Genomic DNA, 6,501 nt, shown 5'->3' with positions numbered 1-6,501 from the left:
ATAATATTCCAAGTAGAGGCTCTAATAGTGGCACAAATCAAATTACAGAGGGAAGGTAGTTCTTACAATAAAAGGCCTATTGACTAGCACTTTGTCTATTATTTCATTGTAATACTTCACTTTGTCTTCCCGCGCTGCCTTTTGAAATCTTCTGTTCTGCTCTTTAATATCTTGATTTCTTTCCTCTGCTTTGGCTTCTCAGCGCTCTAATGCAATATTCAGAGTCTCTTCTGACATCCATTTTGATCTTTTCTTCCTCCTGTCTTTATAATGACCTTTTGCAGTCTTCCTGAATGATACTTTTTATATCCTCCCACAACTCATCTGGTACCTAGATCTGGAAGAAAAATTTATGTATGTGGGAAAACGTGGGTTAAAAAAAAACACAACAAAAAACACCGAGCTAGAACACAATTAATTAGCATGAAATGGAGGAAGGAAAGTAGTTATCAGTAAGAGTTTGTGGAATACCCATGACATTTCTTTACCTTTAACTACTCTGCTGTAGACTAGTGCTTCTTAAACATTAATGAATACATAATTCACCTGGCTTTTGATAAGATGCAGATTCAGGAGGCAAAGTGTGGGGCTTGGGTGTTTCTATTCCTAAAAGACTTCATGGACTACAAACTGAGTCTAGGGTGTATAAGACTCATCTGAGCTCACAAAAATAACAACCCTTACTCATGTGGTTGATTCTAATTCATGACATCTTTGTCAGGTTTGAAGTGTGCTCCATAAGGTTTTCAGTGTCTGACATTTCAGAAAATCTCCAGAACTGTTTTCCTAGATGCCTCTGGAGGGACTCAAGTCACCCATATTTTGTGCTAAAGTAGTACTAATCTTTAAAGTACTCCAATATTTTGTATTAAAGCTAGTACATAATCCCATTAACTGTTGAAGTGCAACATCAAGAAAATGAAGATTTTCACCACTGGGTCAATTGGCAGCACCATGATAAACAGTGAAGAGATTGAGCTTGTTAACAATAACAGCTTACTCAGCTCTACAATCAACACTCTTAACATCAACAGTCAGGAAATCAAAAGATGATTTGTATTGGGGAAATCTGCTGTCAGGGACTTTTCCAGAGTGCTGAAAAACAACGTCAGTCTAGAGACTAAGGTGTGCCTAATCCAGTCCATGATCTTTGCAATTACTTGCTATGCATCAGACAGCTGGACAGTGAAGAAGGATGACAGAAGAAGAATCAATGCCTTTGAGTTGTGGTACTGGAGAAGAGTCTTGAACATACCATGGATGGTGAAGAAAACAATAGGTCTGTCTTGGAGAGGGTAAATCCAAGTTTCTTTTTGGAGGCTAGGATTTTGAAGCTTGTCTCACCTGCTTTGGGCATGTGGCCAGAAGAGATCTGTCCTTGGAGAAGGATATCATGCATAAAAGGGTGGAGGTATAGCACAGGAAAGGAAGACCTGAGATTAGATGGATTGATACAGTAACTGGAACATTGGGGGATGGTGTGTTAAAATTAGTGAGATTAGCTCAGGGCAGGGCAGGGTTCAGAGCTGCTGTACACAGGATTGCTAAAGGTCGCCGGTGACTCTATGACACATAACAACAACAATTAGGAAATTTTCCAAGATTCTCATATAGTTCTAAAGTTCAAGTAGATGATTTTTATTTAAAGCACCTCCGACATATTTTCATATGTTTAGGCTTATATTTTTTCCTTTACATCTATGACTGGATTCTTTTGGGAGTTACCCAATTTCACAAATATGATGTTGCAATGACTCAGTACAAAAACAGTAACAATGTCAGATTTGCTAAAGCCTGCATGTAGCCTGAGTGTTCCTCAGAAGCAAAGATTGTGAGATTTCACCTCACCTACTTTACGCATGTTGTCTGAAAGGGCCAGTCCTTGGAAAAGAACTTCATGCAAGGCAAGATGGAAGGTCAGTGAAAGAGAAGATCCCACATAAGGTAGACTGACAATAATTGAAACAATGCGCTGAATTACAGCAGAGGAAAGTACGGGATTTGGCAAAGTTTTGATCTTTTACACGTAACTTCTCTGTGAGCAGGACTCAATCAACAGCAACTAACAGCAACAACAATTTTTAAATCATTAGTTTCTTACCAGTTCATGGTCTTGGAAACAGTGTTTTGTATTCCAAGAAATATTTGTTAATACCTAGACGTACCTCTTCCTTCTTTATGGCAATCAGACTGTTCCTGATCAAAGGGTTGAAGTCTTTATAAGAATTGATTTGGACTAAGAAACACCCAGAGGAAAACAGTTAAAACAAGAGTAGTCAGGAGTATCAGCAATGTTTAGACCCAGATAACCACAAGCATCCTGGAATTTACTTAACCATGTCTGATTTCCCAGTGAGTTATGTTTACATCTCAAGATGCTAGTTTACTTTCCCTTCACTTTTTTTTTCCTTCTTTTTCTGGACCACTCATGCAGTGGAAAGTGGAAAAGAAAAAAATCTTTCATGCAGTTAAAGTGCCAATACTTATGCTATTTGTTGCTACTATTGATAGGGAAAGATACAGCCATTAGTTAAATAAAGCTGTTGCAATTTTCTCATGCTCATTACATATTTATAACATGGACATTCCTGTGACATATGCAGCTGCTTTAGTGGCAAGCTAATATCCAATGAGAAAACACCAGATTTAGCTTCAGCAAGATAAAATGCACCATATTTAATGCTCAATTTTCATTCTGTAGGCTCGAGATAAACGTGATGAGATTTTCCACACCAGCGTATTCATAATTAAGGTTTTCCTCTACAAGTTATTTTTGTTCTCAGTAGAGATTATTTTTCCCCTTCCTATTGAATGCTTAAGTTACTTAAGCAAGTGAAAAATACTATTTGCTCATTTTTTTTTCCTGAAAGTTAAAAACTTTTTACATTATAGGTGTAGAACATTGTTATGTTCTATCAGAAGAACCCAACTTTAAAGCGGGTGGCCGATCTACAGGAAAGCTGTAAGAACTACTGTATTACTTCTGTCATGAAAGCTTTTATGTTGCCAACATCATTTGGCGGGTCAGCTAGATACCCACATAACTGTAGATTATAACCAGAGATGTGGATTCCACTCTTGCTCTCACACTAGGTTTCCAACAACATTAATCCTTCCTCTGTTGAAAAAAAAAAAAATGGCCTCAAAACTTTTGATGAATATTGATGGAGAAAAGAAAACAGGGATCTAGCAATTGTGGGAGCAGATTTTTCTGGCTGAAATTAATAATTCTGAGCAGCACTAAAATTAATTGCTCTGTGGTTATAAGTAGGCAGCGGATTTATGGTAAATGACAGAGTGTTTGCAAATTTTCCTGACTACTCGATTAGAAAATGCACAAGTGGAGGCGTCAGTCGAGCATGCATTATTTAAGTGGTTGGTGTCTGGCGACAATCTGGAAACTGCAATTGTTGTGGTTGCCGTAGGAGTATTCGCATGTTCTGAGAGAAATTCTTTCACCTTTGTGTGCCCACAGCATGGATCTCTCCTCGTGGCAGCTGTAGGAAACACAGGAACTCTGTGACCTGGAAAATGTGGGACAACTGCCACAAGGTGACCCTGGAAGGCTGGGGTAGGCCCAATTAATTTAAAATTTTGCTTGGCCTTGTCTCTTCCAATTTTCTAAATCCTCTGGAAAAATGATTAATGCGTACACTGCCAATGCGAAAATATTTTTGACCCTATTAAAGTCGACCAAGGGTAAACCAAGTGTAGGCTGGCATTGTATCAAACTAGCTTTATTAAATTTGATTGGAGGTTTGTATGAGGAAGGGACAGACAAGGACATTATTTTGCACAGCGGCTCTCTTTTAAAGGAAAATATCAAGAGGAATAAAAAGTAGCAACATGCCCTGGACAGGAATCATTTTAAATACAGGAAAATACCACGCAGAACATTGTTTAAAAGGTAAACTGTGTTTGTTAGAAAATTTACTGGCATCTTATTGCTGTGCTCGTCAATGACCAATGAGGCTGTTTAATTTATGGGAGCCTTCTTTTTCTTCCTCTTCAGATGAGCTAGTTCAACCTTGCTTTTTTTCCCTAAGCTGCCATTGCATTCCATAACTTAAAATGATCTTTTCACATTTTTAAATTTAGGAGAATAAGAATCTTACAATGCTTCCTCAATGCATCCATTCTAGAGAGTCATAGTTAACTCAGATAGTTCCATTTGTCCTTTTCTAATTATGTTGTTTTGAATGAAAATAAAACAATTCAAGTTTCAAAGGGTACTTTCTAATAGTCATGTTTTACTTTTCTAATAGAAAGGAAAATAATTTTAAATATTACAATATTTAATGGACAGATAATTAAGGAGCCAATAACAAATTCGACATTTCTTACAGCCATGCTCTTAACAATTACTTGCTATGCGTCATAGAGATGGACAATGACAAAGGATGACATAAGAAGAATCAATGTCTTCAAGTTGTGGTGCTGGAAAAAACTCTTGAACATACCATGTACTGCCAAGAAAACAAATAAGTCCATCTTGGAGAGGGTGAAAACAACTTTCTCCTTAGAAGCTATGTTTTAAAGCTCTGTCTCATATACTTTGTTTATGGGGCCAGGAGGGACTGATTCTTGGAGAAAGACATCATGCTTGGAAGGCCAGAGGGACAGCACAGTAGATAAGATGGACTGATACAGTAAGTAGGGCAATGGGGGTTGGTGTTAGAGCTGCTGTACATAGGGTTGATATGGGTCACAGAGGACTTGATGGCACATAACAACAAAACATGGTTTTCCACACCACATGGACATATTCAGAGAAGTGTATTCTTTGTAATCATCATATGAAAAGTATAACAATTCTATTTAAAGCAGGTATGAATCTCATTTGATCTTGACATATATGTTAAGTGCCAACAAATCAAGTATAACTAATAGTAACAAATGAACATTAAGCCCGAACCCTGTCTTTATTCTATGTCATCCTTATTATCCTCAACATGCTTGAATCAATTGAACAAATGCCAATCCATCTTAGTGAGGGTCTTCCTCTCTTTTGTTGACCTCTTCCTTTCCAAACATGATGTTCCTCTCCAAGAAATAACCTCCCTTAACAGCATATCTAAAGTATGTGAGATGAAGCTTTGCCGTCTTTGCCTTCATGGAGCACTTTGGTTTCACTTTCTCCAAGCCTTATCTGTTTGTTCTTTTGACAGTCCATGAGATATTCAGCATTTTTTTCCCAACACCATAACTCAAAAGCATCAAGTCTTCTTTTGTCATCCTCATACATTGTCCAGCTCTCAAATGCATAGCAAGTAATTGGAAAGACTATGTCTTGAATCAGGTACACCTTAGTCTTTAAACTGACATCATGGCTCTTCAGGACTTTGAAGAGAAGTCTCTTACAGCACACTCACCCGATGCAATACAACTCTTGATCACCTGACTACAGGTACCTAGGAAGTTGATCATGGATCCAAGCAAGAAGAAATCTAGGAATTGATAATGGATCCAAGCAAGAGGAAATCGTTGACAATTACAGTCTTTTCTCTATCCATAATGATGTTGTCTATTGACATAAATCACAACTAGTGTCCTTCATGAGGAGGAATGTAAAATTAGGTAAGACTCATCAACAACCTTCATTATGCAGATGACACAACCTTGCTTGCTGAAACTGAGGAGGGCCTGAAGTATTTAATGGAGAGGATAAAAGACAGTAGTCTGCAATGTGGTTTAAAGTTCAACATCAAGAAAATGAATATTCTCACCACTGGGCCAATTGGCAGAACCATGATACATGGAGAAGATATTGAGATTATTAACAATTTCAGCTTGCTATGTCCTGCAATTGACATGTTTGGCACCAGGAGTCAAGAAATCAAAAGAGTGACTGCCTTAGAAAAATATGCTGTCAGGGACTTCTCCGGAGTACTGAAGAGTAACGATGTCAGTCTAGAGACTCTGGTGTGCCAGATCTAGACCATAATCTTTGATATTACTTGCTATGCATTAAAGAGCTCGACAACTACTAAAGATGACAGGAGAAGAATTGATGTCCTTGACTTGTGGTGCTGGAGAAAAGTTACTCAACAAAACATGGACTAACAAGAACGAAACCACTAAACTACTATGAACTAAACCAAGAGAACTAACAGATGTGTCCTGGAAATGGTGAAACCAAGCTTCTCCTTGGAGGCAAGGATTTTGAAACTCTGCCTTCCATGCTTTAATATGTCCGGAAATGTAAGGATGGCACAGGATAGGACGTGATTCAGATCTGTTGTTCATAGGATCACTACGGTTTGTACTCAGCCTGATGACACCTAACAATAAAACAAGGTACTTTGGGCATGTTCCAAGGAGGGACCAGTCCTTGGAGAAGGTCATCGTGCTTGGAAAGGAGGGAGAACAGCACAAGAAAGGAAGATCTCACAATAAATTGGGTGATGAGGCTAAATATGTCAGCGACAGAGAGATTGGTTCACAATGGAGCAGGATTCAGAACTATTGCAGTCAACTTGATGGCACATAACAACAAATACT

Source organism: Elephantulus edwardii, unplaced genomic scaffold (genome assembly GCF_000299155.1).
Source record: "Elephantulus edwardii isolate Elephantulus edwardi_28Jun2011 unplaced genomic scaffold, EleEdw1.0 scaffold00043, whole genome shotgun sequence".
NCBI lineage: Eukaryota > Metazoa > Chordata > Mammalia > Macroscelidea > Macroscelididae > Elephantulus > Elephantulus edwardii.
The sequence above is the reverse complement of the archived record's forward strand: the minus strand, read 5'-3'. Positions refer to the sequence as shown.